Below are 26,452 nucleotides of genomic sequence, written 5' to 3'. Positions count from 1 at the left end.
AACACCCTAGATGAAATGGACTTGACTGATATATATAGAGCCCTTCATCCCAAAGAAGCTAAATACACATTCTTTTCAAATGCACATGGAACATTTTCAAAGATAGACCACATCATGGGACACAAAACGAGCCTCAACAAATTCAAGAAAATTGAAATCATACCAAACATCTTCTCTGACCACAAGGGAATGAAATTGGAAACCGACCCCAAAGAAAAAAACCCAAAGCACCCAAAATCATGGAGACTGAATGGTATGCTATTAAACAACGAATGGGTCAAGAATGAAATTAGGGAAGAAATCAAAAGGTTTCTGGAAACAAATGAAAATGATCTCACAAAAACCCAAAACTTATGGGACACAGAGAAGGCAGTCCTGAGAGGGAAGTTTATAGCAATACAGGCTTACCTAAAGAGGATAGAAACATTGCAAATGAACAACCTAACCCTACACCTGCAAGAACTCCAGGAACAAAAACAATGACAGCCCAGAGCAAGCAGAAGGAAGGAAATAACCAAGATTAGAGCAGAATTAAATGACGTAGAAACTAAAAGCACAATTTTAAGGATCAATGAATCCAGGAGTTGGTTCTTTGAGAAGATAAACAAAATAGACAAGCCTTTAAGTAGGCTCATGAAGAAAAGAAGAGAGAGGATACAAATAAACCCAATCAGAAATGAAAAGGGAGAGATTACAACTGATACCACAGAAATAGAAGGGATTGTAAGAAATTACTATGAACAACTGTATGCCAAGAAATTTGAAAACCTAGAGGAAATGGACACATTTCTAGAAAAATACAATCTTCCAAAACTAAGTGAAAAAGAAGCAGAAAATCTAAATACACCAATAACAGCAAAAGAAATTGAAGCAGTAATCAAAAAACTGCCATCAGACAAAAGCCCCGGACCAGATGGATTCACAGGAGAATTCTACAAAGCATTTAAGGAAGAGCTAACCCTTATTCTCCACAGACTATTCCAAAATATCCAGAAGGATGGAAACCTCACAAATTCTTTTTGTGAAGCCAGCATCATCTTAATTCCAAAACCAGATAGAGACACAACAAAGAAAGAAAAGTCCAGGCCAATATCGCTGATGAACATAGATGCTAAAATCCTCAACAAAATATTGGCAAATCGCATCCAACAATATATCTAAAAGATCATACACCATGACCAAGTGGGATTCATCCCAGGGATGCAAGGGTGGTTCAATATTCACAAATCAGTAAATGTAAATCATCACATAAACAAAAGCAAAGTCAAAAATCACATGATCATATCAATAGATGCGGAAAAAGCTTTCAATAAGGTACAACACCCATTTATGATAAAAACACTCAGCAAAGTGGGAATACAGGGACCATTTCTCAAAATAATAAAGGCCATATATGAGAGACCTACAGCCAATATCATACTCAATGGGAAAAAACTAAAAGCTTTTCCACTAAGATCAGGAACAAGACAAGGATGTCCAATTTTACCACTTCTATTCAATATAGTTTTGGAAGTTTTGGTCACAGCCATCAGGCAGGAAAAGGAAATAAAAGGCATCCAAATAGGAAAGGATGAAACAAAGCTGTCACTGTTTGCAGATGACATGATAGTGTACATGGAAAATCCTATAGACTCTATCAAAAAACTGCTCGAACTAATTAATGAATTTGGCAAAAGCGCTGGTTACAAAGTCAACATCCAGAAATCAAAGGCATTTTTGTATACCAACAGTGAATCAGCAGAAGCAGGAATCAAGGAAAAAATCCCATTTGATATAGCAAAAAGAAAAATAAAATATCTGGGAATAAACCTAACTAAGGAGGTAAAAATCCTGTATGCAGAAAACTACACAGCCCTGAAGAACGAAATGAAGGAAGACACAAACAAATGGAAACATATACCATGTTCATGGATTGGAAGAATTAACATCATCAAAATGTCCATACTACCCAAAGCAATATACACATTCAATGCAATACCTATTAAAGTACCAATGGCATATTTCACAGACATAGAACAAACACTTCAAAAATTTATATGGAACCAGTAATGAGCCCAAATAGCAGCTGCTCTTTTGAGAAAGAAGAACAAAGTAGGAGGGATCAGAATACCTGATATCAAACTGTATTATAAGGCCACTGTAATCAAAACAGCCTGGTACTGGCATAAAAACAGGCACATAGACCAATGGAACAGAACAGAGAGCCCAGAAATCAACCCAACTCTCTACAGTCAATTAATATTCGACAAAGGGGGCAGTAACATAAAATGGAGTAAAGATAGCCTCTTCAACAAATGGTGTTGGGAGAACTGGACAGCTACATGCAAAAAAATGAAACTTGAGCACAGACTTACACCATACACCAAAATAAATTCAAGGTGGATAAAAGCCGTGACACCATTAAAGTCCTAGAGGAGAACATTGGCAAGAAAATCTCAGATATTCCACGCAGCAACATTTTTACCAATCTGTCCCCTAGAGCAAGGAATGTAAAGGAAAGAATAAATAAATTGGATCTCATCAAAATAAAAAGCTTCTGCGTGGCTAAAGAAAACAGTATTAAATTAAAAAGACAACCAACTGTATGGGAAAACATATTTGCCAATGATACCTCAGACAAAGGTTTAATCCCCAAAATATGCAAAGAACTTACATGACTCCACTATAAGAAGACACCCAACCCAATTAAAAAATGGGAAAAGGACTTGAACAGACACTTCTCCAAGGAGGACATACAGAACATTCAGAGACACATGAAGAGATGCTCAATATCGTTAGCTATCAGAGAGATGCAAATTAATACCACAATGACATACCACTTTACACCAGTCAGAATGGCTATCATAAACAAAGAAACAAACAACAAATGTTGGAGAGGTTGTGGGGAAAAGGGGTCCTTAGTCCACTGTTGGTGGGATTGCAGACTGGTACAACCATTATGGAAAACAGTATGGAATTTTCTCAGAAAAATAAAAATCGACCTGCCTTTTTACCCAGCAATTCCACTGCTGGGATTATATCCTAAGAATCCTAAAACATCAATATCAAAGAACCTATGCACCACAATGTTCATAGCAGCACAATTTACAATAGCCAAGAGTTGGAAGCAACCTAGGTGCCCATCAGTAAATGAATGGATCCAAAAATTGTGGTACATATACACAATGGAATTCTCTGCTGCAGAGAGAAAGAAGGAGCTACTTCCTTTTGCAACAACATGGATGGAACTGGAAAGCATTATGCTGAGTGAAATAGGCCATGTGCTGAAAGACAAATACCATATGATCTCACCTTTAACAGGAAGCTAAACAACAAAACAAACAAGCAAGCAGAAAAACAAACAAAGACACTGAAATAGAGAACAAGGGGACAGTGACCAGAGGGGAGAAGGAAGGGAAGTTAAGGGGAAAAAGGGGGAGGGATTTGGAGGAACAAATATGAAGGACATAGGGACTAGAACTAAGGAGGGTGGAAATGGGAGGGAGGTGGGGAGCAAGGGGGCGGGGGGAGGCTGGGATGGGAGAAATAGACAAAAAACTGTACTTGAAAAATAACTAAATAAAATTAATTAAAAATTAAAAAAATAAAGAAAGCTGAATAAAATCATTCAGATGACAACTTATTCTTTTTAAAATTACAGTTTACATTCAATATTAATTTGTGTTAGTTTCAGATGTAGAGCACAGTGGTAAGACAATTATATACTTTTCAAAGTCTTTTCCCTGATATTTCAAGTATCTACCTGGTCCCATACATAGTTATTACAATATTATTGACTATGTTCTTTATGCTATAACTTCCATGTCTATGTCCATTTTGTAACTACCAATTTGTACTTGTCTTTTAATTTTTTTATTGTTATACAACTACATTTGTCCTCATTTTTCCCCTATTTCTCTCCTCTGCCTTACGCACTCCCACCTGCCACATTCTTTTCACCTAGCCCTCTACACCCCCTCCTCTCTGTCAACTGTCAGGCTGAAAAGAACTTGTTCTAGTAGGCCAATATTGCTTGTTAGATCCCTTACTTATTTCATTGTCATTTACCCATGAATAAGCATATGTATGTGGATAAAGTTATAATATTTAATTTTAATATTTTAGAATAAACAAATATTTGCCTTTCCATTCTCAGAGCTTTGGATTCTAAGACACTAATCTTAGTGTTCCAATCATTTCCCTGAAGACAAACCTAAAAATGTTCAGTTTTTTAGGAACTTAGAATTTGTAAAAATAGTTTATGGACTGTATTGGGCAATTATTGTAACAACTACCTCTTCAGAATCTTATATCTGCTGTCCCTAAGCCTCTATATAAGCTTTGGATATCCTAAAAGTCCAAGGTTTAAATGAAGACACCTAATATATATAGACTGTGGATTACCATTTATTTTTATTTTTGTATTTGTCATAGAATTCTAAAAAAAAAACAGAGTGAGGCACAAAATACTGTTTCATAGCTTGTATATAGATTTTTCTCCTGCTGTATACACCTTACAAAAATCAGTGGAACTAAACTGTTACAAGTAACAGGCTATCTATTCACAGTTTAAAGACATGGATCTAAATGTTTGATTATATGCCAGAAGGTTGATTTATGATTTATCATTTCCAGATAATGAAAGATATTTTATCTATTGTTTATAAGCAACAAATTAATTATGTCTGTGTGTGTTTGTGTAAAGGTACTGTATTATTTTCTGTCTTGTACAGATACAATATTTTATTTAGGCTGTTTAATTCAGCATTGTACCTAAAGGTATGCTGGTGTTGATTTTTTTCAAATGACAAAAGAAGATGAGAAGTTAGCAGTGCTATTTTGCTGTTCTCTGGGGGAAAGTTTGTCACTTGATCAATGTTCAACTTCTGTTATCAGTTTGGATTTATCAGAACCAGAAGGCAATATGGTACTTCTTGACTTTAAAGTTACATTTTACGTGGCTGGTGTAGCTCAGTGGATTACTCATGGGCCTGCGAACCAAAAGATCGGGGTTTGATTCCCCGTCAGAGCACATACCTGGGTTGCAGGCCAGTTCCCAGCAGAGGATGCACCAGAAGGAATTATACATTGATATTTCTCTCCTTCCCTTCTAAAGATAAATAAATAAAATTAAAAAAAAATAAAGTTACGTTTTAGAAGAGCTGGTCTATAGCAAAATCAAACAATACCCCAAGACTACTTTATCATATTCTTGCTACACTATATTTTATTTTACAGCATAGGGAATATCTTCATTTGAAAAAATAGACAGAACCGACTAATGTTCTGTTTATAACAAATACTGTTATAAGAAGTTATGTAGTTCAGTAATGGGCATGCTTTATCTATATATTTATATCTTTTCAATTGTATCATATATTTTGAGGAAAGGGTTTTAATATTGAAAGTCATTAAATAGCAATCATTTGGAAATCTGCTCATTTATGGACTGTGTCAAAATTGAAATTAAATCTGTAAGTTTTGCATATCAAAGCTATAGAGTGTAAATAGAGAATGCAAGCTTATTGAATGTTCATTTTGAAGTCAAAACTCATACAGCATTAATGTATCAAGTATTCAGACTGTTGATAGTGCATTTGAGTTTACTATCTAATATGTTTGTTATTGATGGAAGTAGACTAATATTACTACCTAGAATGATAATAATAATTGTGTCACATAGGGGCTAAAAAGGTTTACACTGGGTTCACACAATTACAAATATGCAAATAGGATATGTGATTCATTCAAGACACAGTCTTGATTCTGATGCATACACTATAAATGGAAAGCTAATTAAGTGGAATTCTGTCATACTACTACATGCTCTTAGGTTAAATGAACATCAGTTTTAAAAATAAAAACCAAGATTGCCATAATACTTGAAAATTTATGTTTAAATTTGCTTCCAAGATTGCTTCGTTATGTTTAATATTTTTTTGTTTTCACAAAATATCTATTGAATCTATGGTATTAATATTTTCATGTTACAAGCAAGAATAAATACTACTGTAAACTGAATGTGTCCTCCCCACAATTCCTATGTTGAAAACATAGCACCCAATGTGATAATACTTGTAGCTGGGGCCTTTGGGAGGTAAATAAGTTTAGAAGAGGCCATGAAGTTAGAACTCTCATAATGAAATTAGTAATTTTTTTTATTTTATTTAGTTATTTTTCAAATACAGTTTTTCGTCTATTTCTCCCATCCCAGCCCCCCAGCCCCATCTCCCCACCTCCCTCCCATTTCCTCCCCCCCTAGTCCTCATCCCTGTGTCTTTCATACTTGTTCCTCGAAATCCCTCCCCATTTTTCCCCTTAAATTCCCTTCCCTCTCCCCTCTGGTTGTTGCCCACTTGTTCTCTATTTCAGTGTCTTTGTTTTTATTCTGTTTGCTTGTTTGTTTTGTTGTTGTACCTTCCTGTTAAAGGTGAGATCATATGGTATTTGTCTTTCAATGCCTAGCCTATTTCACTCAGCATAATGCTTTCTAGTTCCATCCATGCTGTTGCAAAGGAAAGTAGCTCCTTCCTCTCTGCTGCATAGAATTCCATTGTGTATATGTACCACAATTTTTTGATCCATTCATTTACTGACGGGCACCTAGTTGCTTCCAACTCTTGGCTATTGTAAATTGTGTTGCTATGAACATTGTGGTGCATAGGTTCTTTGATACTGATGTTTTAAGATTCTTGGGATATAATTCCCACCAGTGGAATTGCTGGGTCAAAAGGCAGGTCGATTTTCATTTCTCTGAGAAAATTCCATACTGTTTTCCACAATGGTTGTACCATTCTGCAATTCCACCAACAGTGAACTAAGGACCCCTTTTCCCCACAACCTCTCCAACATTTGTTGTTTGTTGCTTTGTTTATGAGAGCCATTCTGACTGGTGTAAAGTGGTATGTCATTGTGGTTTTAATTTGCATCCCTCTAATAGCTAACGATATTGAGCATCTCTTCATGTGTCTCTGGATCTTCTGTATGTCCTCTTTGGAGAAGTGTCTGTTCAAGTCCTTTTCCCATTTTTTTAATTGGGTTAGATGTCTTCCGAGAGTGGAGTTGTGTAACTTCTTTGCATATTTTGGAGATTAAACCTTTGTCTGAGGTATCATTGGCAAATATGTTTTCCCATACAGTTGGTTGTCTTTTTAATTTAATACTGTTTCTTGAGCCACACAGAAGCTTTATATTTTGATGAGGTCCCATTTGTTTATTCTTTCCTTTATATTCCTTGTTCTAAATGACCTAGCAGTAAAAATGTTGCTGCGTGGAATATCCGAGATTTTCTTGCCAATGTTCTCCTCTAGGACTTTAATGGTGTCACGGCTTATATTTAAGTCTTTTATCCACCTTGAATTTATTTTGGTGTATGGTGTAAGTTGGTGCTCAAGTTTCATTTTTTTTGCATGTAGCTGTCCAGTTCTCCCAACACCATTTGCTGAAGAGGCTATCTTTACTCCATTTTATTTCACTGCCCCCTTTGTCAAATATTAATTGACTGTAGAGAGTTGGGTTGATTTCTGGGCTCTCTGTTCTGTTCCATTGGTCTGTGTGCCTGTTTCTATGCCAGTACCAGGCTGTTTTGATTACAGTGGCCTTGTAATACAGTTTGATATCAGGTATTCTCATCCCTCCTACTTTGTTCTTCTTTCTCAAAAGAGCAGCTGCTATTTGGGCTCATTTATGATTCCATATAAATTTTTGAAGTGTTTGTTCTATGACTGTGAAATATGCCATTGGTACTTTAATAGGTTTTGCATTGAATGTGTATATTGCTTTGGGTAGTATGGACATTTTGATGATGTTAATTCTTCCAATCCATGAACAAGGTATATGTTTCCATTTGTTTGTGTCTTCCTTGATTTCTTTCTTCAGGGCTGTGTAGTTTTCTGCATACAGGTTTTTTACCTCCTTAGTTAGGTTTATTCCCAGATATTTTATTTTTCTTTTTGCTATATCGAATGGAATTGTTTCCTTGATTTCTGCTTCTGCTGATTCATTGTTAGTATACAAAAATGCCTCTGATTTTTGGATATTGACTTTGTATCCTGCTGTTTTGCCAAATTCATTAATTAGTTTGAGCAGTTTTTTTGTAGAGTCTATAGGATTTTCCATGTACACTATCATGTCATCTGCAAACAGTGACAATTTCATTTTCTCCTTTCCTATTTGGATGCCTTTTATTTCCTTTTCCTGCCTGATCGCTGTGGCCAAAACTTCTAATACTATATTGAGTAGAAGTGGTGAAAGTGGACATCCTTGTCTTGTTCCTGATCTTAGTGGAAAAGCTTTTAGTTTTTTCACATTGAGTACGATATTGGCTGTAGGTCTCTCATATATGGCTTTAATTATTTTGAGAAATGGTCCCTGTATTCCCAATTTGCTAACTGTTTTTATCATAAATGGGGGATATACCTTATCAAAAGCTTTTTACGCGTCTATTGATGTGATCATGTGGTTTTTGTCTTTGCTTTTGTTTATGTGATGAATTACATTTACTGGTTTGTGAATACTGAACCATCCTTGCATCCCAGGGATGAATCCTACTTGGTCATGGTGTATAATCTTTTGGATATATTGTTGGATGCGATTTGCCAATATTTTGTTGAGGATTTTAGCATCTATGTTCATCAGTGATATTGGCCTGAAGTTTTCTTTCTTTGTTGTATCTCTATCTGGTTTTGGAATTAGGATGATGCTGGCTTCATAAAAGGAGTTTGGGAGTTTTTCATCCTTCTGGATTTTTTGGAATAGTCTGTGGAGAATAGGGGTTAGCTCTTCCTTAAATGCTTTGTAGAATTCTCCTGTGAACCCATGTGGTCCGGGGCTTTTGTGTGATGGGAATTTTTTTGATGACTGCTTCAATTTCTTTTGCTGTTATTGGTCTATTCAGGTGTTCTACTTCTTTTTCATTGAGTTATGGGAGATTATATTTTTCTAGAAACGTTTCCATTTACCCTAGGTTCTCAAATTTCGTGGCATACAGTTCTTCATAGTAATTTCTTACAATCCCTTCTATTTCTGTGGTATCAGTTGTAATCTCTCCTCTTTCATTTCTGATTGTGTTTATTTGTGTCTGTTCCCTTCTTTTCTTGATGAGCCTACTTAAAGGCTTGTCTATTTTGTTTATCTTTTCAAAGAACCAACTTTTGGATTCATTGATCCTTAGAATTGTGCTTTTAGTTTCTATGTCATTTAGTTCTGCTCTGATCTTGGTTATTTCCTTCCTTCTACTTGCTTTGGGCTGTTTTTGTTGTTGTTTCTCGAGTTCTTGCAGACGTAGAGTAAGGTTGCTTGTTTGAAATGTTTCTGTTTTCTTTAGGTAGGCCTGTATTGCTATAAACTTCCCTCTCAGGACTGCCTTGGCTGTATCCCATAAGTTTTGGGTTGTTGTGAGATCGTTTTCATTTCTTTCCAGAAACCTTTTGATTTCTTCCCTAATTTCATTCTTGACCCATTCGTTGTTTAATAGCATACCATTCAGTCTCCATGATTTTGGGTGTTTTGGGTTTTTTCCTTTGGGGTTGGTTTCCAATTTCAGTCCCTTGTGGTCAGAGAAAATGCTTGGTATGATTTCAATTTTCTTGAATTTTTTGAGGCTCGTTTTGTGTCCTATCATCTGGTCTATCTTCGAAAATGTTCCATGTGCATTTGAAAAGAATGTGTATTTAGCTTCTTTGGGGTAAAGAGCTCTGTATATATCAGTTAGGTCCATTTCATCAAGGGTGTTGTTTAATGCCGCAATTTCTTTGTTGATATTTTGTTTGGAAGATATGTCCATTTTTGATAGTGGGGTGTTAAAATCCCCCACTATAATTGTGTTGCTGTCTATATTTTTCTTGAATTCCTCTAAGATTTTCCTTATATATTTTGGTGCTCCTATATTGGGTACATATATATTTATGATGTTAATGTCTTCTTGGTGGATTCTTCCCTTGAGTATTATGAAGTGACCTTCTGGGTCACTCTTTATGGCCCTTTTTTTGAAGTCTATTTTGTCTGATATGAGAATTGCTACCCCAGCTTTTTTTTCTTGTCCGTTTGCTTGGAAAACTTGTTTCCAGCCTTTCACTTTTAGTCTGTGATGGTCTTTTGTCCTGAGGTGGGTCTCTTGTAGGCAGCATATGTGTCGGTCATACTTTCTTATCCATGACGCTATTCTGTGTCTTTTGATTGGAGCATTTAATCTATTTACATTTAAGGTTATTATTGATAGGTACTTATTCATTGCCATTTTTGTACCTGTGTTTCTCTCTGTCTGTCTCTTTTCCTTCCTTTCCTTAAAGCAGTCCTTTTAGTATTTCTTGTAGTGCTGGCTTGGTGGCAGCAAATTCTTTTAGACTTCTTTTGTCTTGGAAGCTCTTTATTTGGCCTTCTATCTTGATTGAGAGCCTTGCTGGGTAAAGTAGCCTTGGTTGTAGGCCTCTGGTTCCCATTACTTGGAATATTTCTTGCCATTCTCTTCTTGCTTGGAGTGTTTCCATTGATGTCAGTGGCTAAACTTATTGGGGCTCCCTTGTATGTTATTTCTTTTTTCTCCCTTGCTGCCTTTAACATTCTCTCTTTGTCTTGGAATTTTGCCATTTTAATGATGATGTGTCTTGAAATGGGCCTCCTTGGGTTCCTCTTGATTGGGACTCTTTGTGATTCCTGGATTTGTGTGACTTTTTCTCTCATCAAATTGGGGAAATTTTCTCTTATTTCTCTTTCAAATATGTTTTCTATCCCTTGTTCTTCTTCTTCTCCTTCTGGTATTCCTATTATTCAGATATTATTACATTTCATATTGTCTTCCATTTCTCTTAATCCCTCTTCATTCTTCCTTAGCCTCTTTTCCCTTTCCTTTTCTTTCTGTGAGATGCTTTCTACTTTGTCCTCCAACTCACTAATCCAATCTTCTGTTTCATCTACCCTATTTTTAGTGCTTTCTACTGTGTTTTTTAATTCAGAAATTGTATTCTTCATTTCCTCTTGGCCCTTGCTGATAATTTCCATTTTCATGTTGATATAGTTCGCTGTGAGATCATTGTAGCTCCCCTGCATTTTCTGGTAGCTGATTGTAAGCTTTTTGAACTTCCTGATAACCAGTGCTTTGAATTCAGTATCTGGTATTTGACTTACCTCTATTTCATCTAACATTCTTTCTGAGGGTTCCTCCTTTCCTTTCACTTGGGGATTGTTTCTTTGTCTTCCCATTGTTTGTGAGACTCTTCTTGTTAGCCTCAGCTTCTTAGATTAATCTGTTTTGACACCCTGGGTTTATGGTGTGAACTTCTGTGGTGGAATGCCTGTGAATTTCAGTGGTGCAGTCTCTTTAGGTTATTCTGTTGTTCTCTGCTCCCACCTACTCAAATATGCAGCATCTTTTGACTTCTCTCCTACAGCAATTTGCAATTTGTCTCCCTGACTCTACTATTGGGAGGGCTCTTCTATGGGTTTAGCTCTCGTCTTTTTATATTTTCGAGTTGATTGTGACTCGTCTGGTTCCTCCGTGACCGATGAGGTTTCTGGTCTCTTATTTTCATATATGCTTGGCAACTGCTGACTTGTTGGTTTCACCTCCTCTGATGGGACAGGTTTTTCTCCCTTTTGTACTAGGAACTGGTATCTGCTCCATCCTAGTCCATCGCCATCTTGAAAGCCCCCCAAAAGTAGTATTTTTATGAGAGGAAAACAAGATATCTATCTCTGTATTTACAAGGACCTAGCACAGGCTAGGTAAACACAGGGAGAGAAGATAGCTTGTTCCAAGCAAGGAAGCAGGCTCTCATCATACACTGAATCTGTGGACACCTTCATCTTGGACTTCAAAGTTTCCAGAATTGTAAGCAACAGATGTCTGCTGTTTTTGCCACTTAGTCTATAGCATTTTGGCATAGCAGCTCAAGCTAAGATACATACTGACATCCAAAAAAGAATAATAATAGCTTACTAAAGCTACAAAACTATGATGTAATACAGCCAAGGCTTAGTCACAGATTATCGGACTCAATTCACATGTTCATAGCAGCACAAATTACAATACCCAAGTACTGGAAGCAACTAAAGTACCCTTTAGTAGATGAATGGATCAAAAAACAGCGGTAAATTTACACAGTGGAATAGTATGCAGCAGAAAAAAGAAGGAGCTCCTACCCTTTGTGACAGCATGGCTGGAACTGGAGAGTATTATGCTAAGTGAAATAAAGTGGGGTATTGATAGTGGGGTGTTAAAATCCCCCACTATAATTGTGTTGCTGTCTATATCTTTCTTGAATTCCTCTAAGATATTCTTTGAGCCATGTCATGAAAGACAAATACCATATGATATCATCTTTAACTGGAACTTAATAGAAAAACAAACAAGCAAGCAAAATATAACCAGATACATTGAAATAAAGAACAATGTAACAGTAACCAGAAAAGACGTGGGAGGGGATAATGAGGGGAAGGGTTTTCAAGAACAACTATAAAGGACCCATGGACAAAACCAATAGAGGATGAAAGCAGGGAAGAGAAGTGGGGATGGCTGGAGTTGAGGGGGGCGGGGATAGTGAATGGTAAATGCAAGCAACTATAATTGAACAACAATAAAATAATTAAAAATATATACAATGCTATAAAGTAGATGTAATGACACCTTGCTTTTCAAAAATGAAAATTATTAAATGTTGCTTCATATTTAATTTAAAAATTACAAATATAAGTAATGAACTGGACTAAAAAAACAAGAAGAGTGGCCAGTATTAACTTGAGTTTTAAAAAATATATAAAAATGCTTTGTATATATGATACATATGAGAACACCTTTCATTTACAAAAGGTGATATCTTTTCAATTTTTCTTGAACTAAACTTTTCTCCCCTTGCTTTAATAGAGAGAAAAGTGCAAAAGTTATTTCTTTCTGTAAAAGCAACCTACAACATAACATGACCCACCTATACAAAATCTTAATAACAGCAAAAAACCTACAAAGAATAATAAACAATAAAGTCAGAAGATATAAAGCAGAGGATATAAGATTAATTATAAAAACTAAATGAGTGAAATAGGCCAGGCATTGAAGGACAAATACCATATGATCTCACCTTTAACAGGAAGCTAAATAACAAAATAAACAAGCAAATAGAATAAAAACAAAGACACTAAAATAGAGAAGAAGTGGGCAGCGACCAGAGGGGAGAGGGAAGGGAATTTAAGGGGAAAAATGGGGATTTTGAGGAACAAGTATGAAAGACACAGGGATGAGGACTGTGGGGGGGGAATGGGAGGGAGGTGGGGAGATGGGGGGGGCTGGGATGGGAGAAATTGACAAAAAACTGTACTTGAAAAATAACTAAATAAATTTTAAAAAATAAATAAAAATGAAAACTAAACTATGTTTTTGTATCTTTACAGTGAACAATTTCAAATAAAATTAGGAAAACAATTCCATTCACAACATTATAAAATATTAAAATTCTTAGGAAAACTTTAACAAAAGTAGTGTGAGATCTTCACAATGATAAATATAAAATGTTGCTGAAGTAATTTAAAGATTTAATAAATGAAGAAACATTACATGATCATAGATCAGAAGATTCCATATTATCACAATAACAATACTCCTCATATGGATATATAAAGTCAATACAGAGTACCTAACAAAATTCCAAGTATATTTTTATTATAAAGTGACAGTCTGACCTTAAAATTCATATTGAAATGCAAAGGGGTAAGAACAGCAAAAATAGTCTTGGAAAAGAATGACATTTGAAGGTTTATACTTCCCTACTACTGTATTATGAAGCTAAAGAAATATAGATAAAGTAGTACTGGAATAAGAATAGACATACCATCCATAGAACAGAATTGAAAATTTATAAGTAAACCCTTATATTTGTGAAAAATTAATTCTATGAAGATAATAAAATGAGTAAATAATAGTCCTTTCAAGTAATGGTGCCTAGGCAACTGGATAGTAATAAGCAAAAATATGAAGTTAGAACTTTATCTCCCACCATATTAAAAAAGTTAAGTCAAAATGAATCAGACCAAAATGTTAAGAAAGAAAATCATAAAATTGTCAGAAGACATAGGACTAAATCTTTGTGACCTTGGATAAGGAATAGTGTTTAAAAATATGACACTTAAAGTACAAGCAACACAAGAAAAATAAATTGGACAACAAATTTTAAAAAAGAACAACAGCTTTTATTCTTCTAAGAACACTATCAAATAAGTGAAAAGCCAACTCACATAATGGGACAAATCCTCAAATCATAATATCTGCTAAGCACCTATTTTTCCGAATAAAAAAACTTTTACAACTCAACATTAAAAATACATATGACCCACTTAATAGATGGACAAAAGATTTGAGTAAACATTTCTAGTAAAAAAGATATACAAATGATGTTTAAGCACATGAAAAGATGCTCAATATTATTAGATTTTAGGAAATGCAGGCAAAAAAACACAATATAATACCACTTCACACATATTAGCATAGTATGATAAAAACAGAAAATATGAAATGTTGGAGAGGGTGTGAGAAAAATTAAAACCCTTATACATTGTTAATGAGAATGTCAATTTATTCAGCCATGGTGGAAAAGAGTTTGGTAGTTATCCAACTAAGTCTCCACAGGGAGCTACAGAACTCAGAGCCTACTGTAGGAGATGAGTGGTAAGGTTTAGATCACTGTTTCACAGCCTAGCCTCTCTGTAACACTGATGTGGGGCAGGGGGAAGATTGTCTTGTTGATAACCAATGCAAGTAGATGATCAGTTGATGGTTTGTTCATGAAAATAAAATATGAAATTAAAGGTGTCTTGCTTTCGGGAATACAGACTGTAAGTGATACCAGTCCCTGACACACAAAAAACTTCCAGTAGTCTGATTCATTTGGTGAACAAGGAATAGGAAACAAAATTCACTAAGGATATTATAATAGAAAAGGGGGGGGCACAGAAGTAAAGACCTAATCACAAGTTGGAATTTTGTTTACCATTTAAGCAGTGTTTTCCTCTTATGGCCTATTCCCATCCCCTTGATCAAAAATAAAAATATATTATTTCTTTAATATTCGCCAAAATATTCTGGTTATAGATCACTGCTTGAAGACAGTAGCTCTCAACCAAGAGTGATTTCCCCCATAGGGCATTTGACAATGTCTGTAGATATTTTTTAGTTATCACAATAATGGATGAAGGCCCTACTGGCCTTTAGTAGGTAGAGACCTGGGGATGCCGCTGAGCAGCCTGCAGTGCACAGGGCAAGCCACAAAAAAGCATTATCAAAACCAATGTTAATAGTAGAAAAGTTAGAAACCTTGATTTAAGGATAAAGCCTACCTATTCATTATGAGTAAAGGAAGATAGAAAATACTGTTAATATCTGAAATTCTTTGCATTTTTTGTTGACTTTTGATTGTTGTCCCAGAATTTAGGCACAACACAGTGCTACACCCATCTGTAGAGTTCAAGAAATTAAGACTAGCTTTAGAGACTGTTAAAATACTGAATCAATATAAGTCACAATAGAAGAATTTAGGTTTGTCTTCCTTCTTGGTCCAATCTGACATTTTAACCATTTTAAAATAAACCTTTCTATTTAATTCATGGCTATTGCTCTTGATGTACATAAAAAGCTAGTTTAGTTCTGTTCAGTCAAGACACATTTTCAGTAGATTTTCTCCGTAATTATACTTACTGCGTATGAACATCTGATTTTGTGCAATAGGACTGCCAGGTGAGGTATGGTTATTGTAATTAGTAATAATTTGCATGTCACCATATTTTTCAAGTGTTTTGCAGTAATTCCTCACAGTAATTCCATGTGTCAAATTGCTATTATCATCCCCATTTCACAGGTGAGAAAATAGCAGTACAGAGAAGCTAGTTATCTTGTCTCCGGTCACAGATTGATTCAAAGTTGGGCTTGGACTGAGAGGTTTTTATTAAAATTTTTGCAAGTAATTCAAGCCTGTTGGGAATGGTAACTAGTACAAAGCTTAGGTCAGTCTATTTCCTGTAGATTTTCGAAAACATAAGCAAGAGAGCTTTTATTGTCTGTTGACTAAAAAGTCTCCAAGATGAATTTTGTGTTATTTACATTTCATAATTTTAAATGTGTTACTTTAGTTTAAATTACCTTAATGTACATTAGTAATTAAGTGAGAAATACACTATTCAGTAACACTGTTCTCTCTCTCTCTCTCTCTCTCTTTTTTTTTTTTTTGGTGCACTGTTCTCAAAAGGACTGCTATACCTGGTCAATGTGCTGAATGGATTGAGCAAGCTCCTATTCCATCTCCCAGCTCCAAAAATCCATTTAATATAATGTCCTTGGATAGAGGATGTATCAGATATTAAACTGATAAGAACAGATACTGCACTTGATCTTAGCCAAGAGGCTAAGAAGCTATAGTAACATTGTTCTTATATTGAACTAGAATTTAATGTAGGGAGAATTAAGAATGTAAAAAATTAGCCGTAATACAAGAATGAGAGAAAGTACTTACATACATGTCTCATATCAAAAATAAACAGCATGGCTTACAAATCTATATATAAGGGTACTCTGACTAAGCATTATGGAAAATTGCTTTCAGTCCATGTTCAGTTAGCTCAATTTCTTTGCCTGATACTAATGAGACCAATGTTACACCATCAGTCCCCAAATGGGTCAATTACTTTTGCTCTGTCCCTGGACAAAAATCTATACACAAAACCCTAAATAGCTGTCGCCTCAAACAGCTGTTATGTTCACATGAACCTATAAGAAAGGAAGATATTATATCATTCTTAATGCCACTCTGACCTGCTGAATTCAGATAATACTTTCTTCCTGATTATGTGCTTTATAAATGTCAATTGTTCATAGCAGGACAAGAAAACCTATGCTCAAATCCATCACAAAAATATAATCTTAAAATATGATGAATAAATGCAGGTGCTAAGTCATAAAGGATGATGTGTAAGCCTTGTTTGCTATACAAATTGATCCCTGTTCACTTCAGGAATCAAAATGAATTTTCAAAAGCAATTAAAGAACAAATAATTTGATCTTCAATTTAGGAGATACACATACTCAGGCCAATCACTTACTGAACTGATTATAATCAACCACTAGATTAATATGTTCCTTCTAGATTACTACTCTTATATAAAATTTTATGGTAGTACTTTCAAAAGCATTAATGCTAAGAAAAACTTTAGTAAAAATAACACAACAAAACATAACAAATATGGAGTAAGAAAAATAGTAATTACAAGCAAAGAAGCAGAAACTCTAGAGACAAAACCGTATTAGTGAAATGCCACTGAACATCAAGAGTTCATTGTATCTGCCACACTGTAACTGTTACTAGAAAACTTTTAGTATTTCCCACGAGCCAAAGAAATGCTTTAGTCAAGGTATTTGAGCTCATTTCTTTTCAGTTATTTGGTCTGCTTTTTGAATTCCTACTAGGAAACAGTCAGAAGAATGTGGGAGGAAAGTCACAGCTCTACCAAAAGCAGTAAAATAAAACTGAAATTATTTCATAATTTCATAAAATTTGATGGAAATATTTCCAGTTTAGTACAAGGTAAGTTATAACTGCAGGTAGCTTAAAATGTGGTGCTGATTATGTGTCAGAAAGAAGACCCACAATAAAACTTGTATTAGCTTCTGTAAGAACTGATTTGTCAATCTTGATTACATCACTTTCTAGGAGGGAGACTTCATGTAAGTTATTTAACAATACAAAACTTCCCTATTTTTACTTGTAAAGTTTACAATATCTTCTTTAAAAGGTTATTGGGATGATTTAATGAAACTGCATGTGAAACTCTTAACATAGTACATAAAATTAGTGTTTTCTTACCATTAATATTAACATTACTCAGATTAGCTTTGGTGTTAGCATTGTTATTGACATTAGTTATAAATATAATTAGTGTTTTCAACTTGCATGAGACTAGATGACAAGTTATTTTTCCAAACACCTCATAGCATAAATTTTAGAGTTGATATTTGAAAGAGTTGAGACTTTGGGACTATTGGAATAAAATTAATGCATTGTATACTTGAGAAAGATATTAGTTTTGCAGGCCAGAATTGCAATGCTATAGACTGAATACTTGTGTCTCCCCAAAGTTTATCGTTGAATCCCTAAACACCAATTTAATGATATTTAGAGGTGGGGCCTTCAAGAGAAAGCAGGGTTATATTATTAGACTAGGTCATGACACTGGGATTGACATGATAGAATTAGAGCCCTTATGCAGAGGAAGTAATATGAGAGCTCTCGATCTGCCACATGAAGATATTGCAAAATGTCAGCAATCTACAAACAAGTAAAAGACCTCTCACTGGACACTGAATCTGCTGGCACCTTGAAATTGGTCTTTGTAGCCTCAAAAGTTTGACAAGTGTTTGTTATAGCAGCGTGAGCAAAGCAAAACACCAGGATCCATGTTTCTGTGTTACTGTTTTGAAAAGAACTCCCAAGGGAGAAGTTAGAAAAGGGAATTTTGAAAATAAGGAAAGCTCTAAAACCAATTTTGAAAAATAAAATAAATTCTCTTAAAATGCTGTTTTACATTATTTCAATGTTTCCTTCTGGATATATCTATGTACATTATTCTACATGGGTATTCACCTAAATGCTTTATAAATTTATCACTTTATAAATTTAGAATTATTCAGTACACAGAGACAGACTACTAAGCTCCTCTACTTAATAGTTTTATAAACTTGCTAACTTCATATAATAACCTCTCTGTGCCTCCTTTTCTCCATCTATAAAATGAGAATAATAATATTAATACTTATAATATTGAGCTTTTGTAACAATTAAATCAGTTAACATCTGTGAGGTATTGAAGAATTCCTGGAATATACAAAGCTCTGTAGAAATATAAGCTATAAGCATTTAATATGCCTGCCTATATTACCAAGTCAAAATTTTACTGTACAGTGTGATATATTTTTAAAGATTTTATTTATTTATTCTTAGAGAGAGGGGAAGGGAGGGAGAAAGGGAAGGAGAAAAACATCAATGTGTGGTTGCCTCTTCTGTGCCCCCTACTGGGGACATGGCCCACAACCCAGGCACATGCCCTGACTGGAAATTGAACTGATGACCCTTTGGTTCACAGACTGGCACTCAATCCATTGACCAACACCAGGCAGGGGTACAATGTAATATTTTCAAAGCTATATAATATTAATATCAGAAACTGAATATTTCTAACCAATCCTTCATCAGTGGGTATTTCTGATAGTTCTCATTTTTTAAAATAAGACATAGCCTATTTTTAAAATTTTATTTATTTATCTTTAGAAGGGAAGGGAAGGAGAGAGGGAGACAAATATCAATGTATGATTGCTTCTCGTGCATCCCCTGCTGGGAACTGGCCTGCAACCCAGGCATGTGCCCTGATGGGGAATCGAACCATGATCTTTTGGTTTGCAGGCCTGTGCTCAATCCACTGATTTACACCAGCCAGGGCAGTTCTCTCTCTTTTTTTTTTTACTTTTGTATTACTCCAGTGAACATTCTTATAACTAAATATTTTCCCAAATAACATATGTCACACAATAACACTATGAATCTCACAAAGGAAAAGGCTGGGTCTCTACCAAATTATTCTATAGCAAATCCTGTCATTCCAAATATCACTTATGAAAACAGGGATGCCTGTCAAATTTTAATGTTTTACTTATAAATATGAACAACTGAAAAGGTTATACAGATTTTATTATTAATTTTGAGAGTTTTGGTATCATTCAACCATTGACTCCTCCTAACCAAGTGTGTTTTATTCTACTATATTCAGTTATTTATGCATGTCCTTCAGATTTTCCTTTATGTAGGTCCTTCCAACTTCTTATTAAGTACATTCCTAGTATTTTTAACAAAGTTGTTTCTGTTGTTGTATCTTACATTTTCACTTCTCATGGGAAACACATTCAAGCTTGGTATGAATTTTCTTGATTCTTATCTAGATTTTGTCCTGAACTTAAAGAGTGCAAGTATAATTATAGTGTTGCACATAACATGAATCTCTCTACTGTAAGACAATTATGACAAACTCTAAAATTCTTCAAAAACTGTGATGCGTCTGAAATTATATGAGTATCATATATTCTGAACTCTATATGCTATGGTGTACTGAAATTAATAACACAGGAAAATATTGAAGCCATTAAACCTAAATAGATTTCACATATCGTAATTATGATTAGAATAAATAAAATGATTTTATTTACTACATCATAATTTATGTAACAAATTGCATAAAATTCTGCTTTTTATAATCTCTGCCTTAATTGTATAGTAACAAACAAAAATAATAGCAACTAAAAATAAAAGTGCCTTTCATTTTAAATCATTTTTAACTATTTTTATTGAATTTATTGGAGTTACAATGATTAACAAAATTATATAGGTTTCAAGTGTACAATTCTGTAACACATTATCTTTATACCACCCCAAATCAAGCCTCCTTTCACCATTTATACCTCTTTTATATTTTTGTACCTGTTCTTGTCTCCCTTTCCCTCTGCTAATCACCATATTGTTGTCTGTGTCTGTGAGGTCATTTTATTTGAACTCTATTAACCCTTCTACCTATTTCACCAAGTCCTCCAACTCCCCAGGCTCTGACAGCTGTCTATAAGTTTATTTCTATTTTGTTTGTTTATTTTATTTATTAAATTCCATATATATATATATATATATATATATATATATATATATATAATCATATCGTATTTGTCTTTCTCTGGGTTATTTGACTTAGCATAATTCTTTCCAGGTCCACCCATGCTGTAGCAAAAGTTAATATTTCTTGTTTTCATGGCTGAGTAGTATTCCATTGTATAAACATACCACAGCCTTTTTATCCACTCATGTACTGATGGGCACTTGGGCTGTTTCTAAATCTTGGCTATTGTAAATACTGCTGCAGTGAATATGGGGTGTATATATTCTTTTGAATTGGTGTGTCAGGTTTCTTCAAATATATGCCAATAAGTGGAATCACTGGGTCATTAGGAAGATCTATTCTTAATTTTTTTTGAGGAAACTCCATACTGTTTTTTACAGAGGCATATACCATATTCATGGGTAGGAAGAATTAATATAATTAAAATGTCCATACTAGTCAAAGCAATCTATAGATACAAGATGATACCCAAGATACAATGGCGTATTTCACAGATCTAGAACAAACATTCCAAAAATTAGATGCAAAAGATCCCAAATAGCCACAGCAATCCTGAGGAAGAAAAACAAGTTTGAAGGAATCACAATAACTGATATCAAACTATATTACAAGGCCATGGTAATCAAAACAGTATGTTACTGTCATAAAAACAGAAATAGACAACAAAACAAACGAGCAAGAAGAATAAAAACAAAGATACTGAAATAGAGAACAAGGGGACAGTGACCAGAGGGGAGAGGGAAGGAAATTTAAGGGGAAATAAAGGAGAGGGATTTGGAGGAACAAGTATGAAGGTCACAGGGACAAGAACTAAGGGGGGTGGAAATGGGAGGGAGGTGGGAAGCACAGGGTGGGGTGGGGTGGGATGGGAAAAATATACAGAAAACTGTACTTGAAAATAACAATAAAATTTATTTAAAAATTAAAAAAATAAAAATAAACAGAAATAGAGGTCAATGAAATGAAATAGAGAGCCCATAAATAAACCCATGCCTTTATGGTAAACTAATTCATGACAAAGGAAGCAAGAACATACAATGGGGAAAAGACAGTGTCTTCAACAAATGGTGCTGGAAAAATTGGACAGATACATTAAAAAATGAAAATGGGCCACTGTCTTACACCATGCATAAGAATCAACTCAAAGTGAATGAAAGACTTAAATGTAATACTTGAAACCATAAAACTTCTAGAAGAAAACAATGGCAGAATAATCTCAGACATTTCCCTTAGTAATATTTTTCTGATATATCTCCTTGGGCAAATGAAATAAAGGAAAAAATAAACAGATGGGACTACATCAGAACAAAAAGTTTTGCACAGCAAAGAAAACCATCGACAAAATGAAAAGAGAACACACTGAATGAGAAACTACATTCACCAGTGATCCATCTGATAAGGGTTAATAGCCAAAATTTATAAATACCTTACACGACTCAACACCAAAAAAATAAAAAATAAAAAGTAAAAACAAACAATTCAATTAAAAAATGGGCAAAGGACCTAAATAGACACTTCTCCAAAGAGAGCACACAGATGATCAATAGATGTATGAAAAGATGCTCATTGTATCTAATCATCAGTGAAATGCTAATTAAAGCCAAACTGAGAGGTTCTTACCTAGTAGCTCAGTCGGTTGGAGTGTCCTTTCAATATGTCCAGTGTGTGGGTTCAATCCCTGCTCAGGACACATGCAAGAATCAACTAATAAATGCATAAATAAGTAGAACAACAGGTCAATATCTCCCTCTCTAAAATTAATAAATAAAAATATGAAATTTAAACATTAAAAAAATGGGGTATCATTTCACACTTGTCAGAATGAATATTATTAATTATTAATAAGTCTATAAACAATTTGTATTTCCTTTCCTCTATGTCTTCACCAAAACTTGTTTGTTGATTTATTGATGATAATCATTCTGACAGTTTTGAGGTCATAATCATTGTGGTTTTAACTTGCATTTCTCTGATGATTAGTGACTCTGGGAGTCTTTACCTATGTCTATTGGCCCTCTACATATCCTCTTTGGACAAGTGTTTATTGACGTCTTTTGCCCATTTTTTAATTGGATGGTTTGGTTTTGGTGTTTAGTTGCACAAGATCTTTATAAATTTTGGCTATTAATCTTTATCAGATGGGACATTGGTGAATATGGTCTCTCATTCAGTATGTTCTCTTTCCATTTTGTCGATGGTTTCCTTTGCTATGCAAAACTTTTTGTTCTGATGTAGTCCCATCTGTTTATTTCTTTTTTATTTCATTTGCCCAAGGAGATATATCAGAAAAATATTACTAAGGGAAATGTCTGAGATTATTCTGCCTTTGTTTTCTTCTAGAATTTTTATGGTTTCAAGTATTACATTTAAGACTTTAATCCATTTTCAGTTTATTCTTGTATATGGTGTAATAAGGTGGCCTGGTTTCAATTTTTTCATTTATCTGCCTTATTTTGTCTGTCTCTAATTTATCTAATTCTATACCACTTACTGAATGAACTCTCTTTTCTCCATAATATGTTCTTGCCTATTTTGTCAAATATTAATTGATCATATAAGCATGAGCATATTTCTTAGTAAAACCATTTTAATGAGGAATTTTGATAGTAATTTTGAGACAGGTGTGTTTATTTGTGTATGTATGTATGAATATCAGTGTGTGTGTTAGATACAGAGTCCAACAGAAGTAACACCTGCTTGAGTGTGGTTGGTAGGGTAATAATATAAGTGTAATAATGTATAGTTTCTATTTGAATATTTTACCTAAAATGTCATATGGTATGCTCTAGTGTGACATTGTTATGCTACAGAATTACATGGTTGTGATTTTGTAGTAAATGATTTTGTGATAAAAGGGGTGTTATTTGTGCCATACACTGTATATGCATACATTTGCCTGAGTTGTTCAGCAAATATGATTAAAGCCAAAGACAACCTGAAACAAAATGATGCATTTATACAGTATTTATACTCGCATTACATTGTCTTATGCTCATAGCAATCTATTTCATAAGTGAAAAAGCTCTGGTGTAGTTTAGGAATTTTGCCCAAGTTTACAGTTGTTGTCATGGCTCATTTGTTTCTTGATTTTATGACCAGTGCTCTTTTTACCATATCTCCCAAGAAACTCACAGTTTATATTTTAAGTCTTATTATATCGAGATGAAAACTATCCACAGTTAATTTTGTAAAATGCCATACTTATCAAATATTTATCAAAGCATACACAAGGTATTTCAAAAATGCTAGATAAATAACTTCACAAAAATTTAAATACATGTACTTGTCATTAAGAAAAAAATGCTCATCAAATATTATGGAGACCTCTACACAATTTCTAGAAAGAATCTGAATTTGTTTCATGTTTTGTTAAGTACATGAGAATGAAAAACTTTTTTAGACCAAACACTTTTTACTTAGCTCTTTTTATGGCTTGAATTTTCTAAGATATATGAACTACCTTAACTTTGTCTGTCAAAGGTGTTCATTAGTGAAATATTACAAAGCAATTCTCAAAAATTATGTTACCACTACATAAAAATAGTTCCTAATGAGTTCAATTTAATCAGTGATTGTGTTGTGAACCCATTACAATAGAAATCAAAAGTGAATGGCCACATTAAGGAGATGCTAAGTGGTAACTCTGTATCTTTTTTTAAAGTAATCAGGTTTTCTGAAGAGCTAAATGAAGAGAGAATTTTCAATCATTAGGCTAAAGGAAGAAAAATATACTTGTACCACAAGTAAATATTGGCTGAAACCACACACAAAAAAATGGGTAGTCAAGAAAAACCTAGACCAGAATTTTCTCTTTAAGACAAGAAACCCAAAAAAATTGGTTGAAATTAGCCAGTATTTATCTAGTACCTACTATGAGCAATGGAATGACATTAACATTTATCTTCTGTATAATATATGCCCACAGCTAGAAACTGCATTATTAGTATTACTACTACTGGTAATATTTATGAATCCCCACAACTCTTGGATAAAGGTGCTATAATCCTGATCACTTATCTGAGAAAACTGTGACTTGGAGAGGTAAGGAAGCAAAGTTTTATCAACCTTCAATACTCTCAGACACTCCATGTAGTGGATATTTCAATTTCCAGTTTACAAGTAATGAACCAGACACCCAGAGAGGTTATGTGAACTGAAAAAACACACAGGTTGAGAATAGTCTCAAGATAACTTTACCATTAAAGCTGGATTTCTTCTACCTACCAGTCATTTTATAACATTAGCATGCACCAGCATTGTATTGTTATAATAAAAGTTAATAATTAACAGAGACTGCTGGGCTCTATCCCCAAAGTTTTTGAATCAGAAAGACTGGGGTAGGACCTACGGATTTGCATTTCTAAAAAGTTTCCAGGTTGTACTGCTGCTGCTAGTTACAGGAACTATACATTGATAACTGGTCAGGGAATAGTTACTAAGAAAGGAGACAAGTACACTTTTAGTTGAACGAAGGAATCAAAAAGCTAAAAGATATATTGTCAGAAACATAATGGTCAATTACACATTTGATGTGAAAGGTAAAAGAGAGCCATAGGTGAGGTTTTAAGATGTTATAGGGATAGCAGTAGCTGAGAGAGAGAAACGGGCTACCTATTTCTCTTTATTTTTCCTTCACTTTACAGAAACAAAATAATGCATTCAGAGTGAAGTTATATTATATGTCTTTTTAATTGCTCTTTTTATTTTGCATTTTGCAGAGCTTATTTTTAGCAATAAAGAGCAATGGCACAGAACTCATTAAGTAAAGCAATTTTCCATTTTTTCTTTTTCATTTCTAATTTTTTGTTGTTTTTTAACCAACCTCATTTTAAGTGATAGACAGGGATTTATTTCTTCTTTAATAGTAGAAGGATCAAGTAAATTAGATTTGAGATGTTTCAGCTCAGAGACAAATGGACTTAATGAGCGGCAGGTTAGTATGGTGCAGTCCACAAGGAACAACTGCAGTTAGAATAAACCTGCGGTCATAAGATTAAGGTTTTTTTTTCAAAGTCACCAAACTCATTACGAAAATAATAACAGGATGCAGACAAAGAGCCAATACTAAAATCCTCTACTGAACTTATAAACAATGCAAGAATGGCTGTGAACTCTAGTCAACATCTATTGCCAACTGATCCTGGGGATAAATTGTGTTGTGAAAATATTTTATGAATAAACATATATCTGCATCTCTTTATTTCCTCTAAATGACTTGAACTATGAATGAAAAAGATTTTAATGTCAAAAGAAAGAAAGATGTACTTTTTCATGCAGTGTTCAGACAGAGGGGTTCTTAATTAAATTAGTGGAGTACAGTCTATTAGTTGAAGATAAGAAAAAACAAAATTCAAGGAACACACTACATAGAAAGAAAATAAAGGATGTAGGGGAAAAATTCTTAACTTCTTTTGTGCCATGGTTATGAGATATTTTATGAACTCTTTTTCAAACTAATATTTTATTCATAAAACAAAATTAAATATCAAATATATTATAATGAGTTACTTACCAAATATTAAAACTAAATTTATTATATCTTAATACACATGTTTTTATTAACAAAATATTCTGTTTTTAAAAAGCCATTAAACTTTATTTATTTGACATTTCAGTGTGAAGGTAATTTCTGCTTAGTTTGAATAAGATCATTAACCTGTGAGTCAACATACATGTCCTATTGGACATCCAATCAACTTAATTTTTAATTTTTTACATTGTTAAAAAAGTAAAAAAGATATATTTGCAAAGATATATTATTGAAAATGGGACTAAAACTTTCATAGCTCTT

At 34.0% G+C, this 26,452-nt stretch overlaps 1 non-coding gene across 1 annotated transcript; it reads right to left on the bottom strand.

Moving 5' to 3' along the window:
- Positions 1-16,179: 16,179 nt before the first annotated feature.
- On the bottom strand, positions 16,180-16,370 carry LOC119045890 (U2 spliceosomal RNA). The gene has a single exon (XR_005081875.2). It is a non-coding gene; the product is annotated as a U2 spliceosomal RNA (small nuclear RNA).
- Between the last annotated feature and the right edge of the window lie 10,082 nt (positions 16,371-26,452).

Source organism: Artibeus jamaicensis, unplaced genomic scaffold (assembly GCF_021234435.1).
Source record: "Artibeus jamaicensis isolate MK-2021 breed Jamaican fruit bat unplaced genomic scaffold, CSHL_Jam_final contig_240, whole genome shotgun sequence".
NCBI lineage: Eukaryota > Metazoa > Chordata > Mammalia > Chiroptera > Phyllostomidae > Artibeus > Artibeus jamaicensis.
This window is presented reverse-complemented; position numbering and strand designations above follow the sequence as displayed.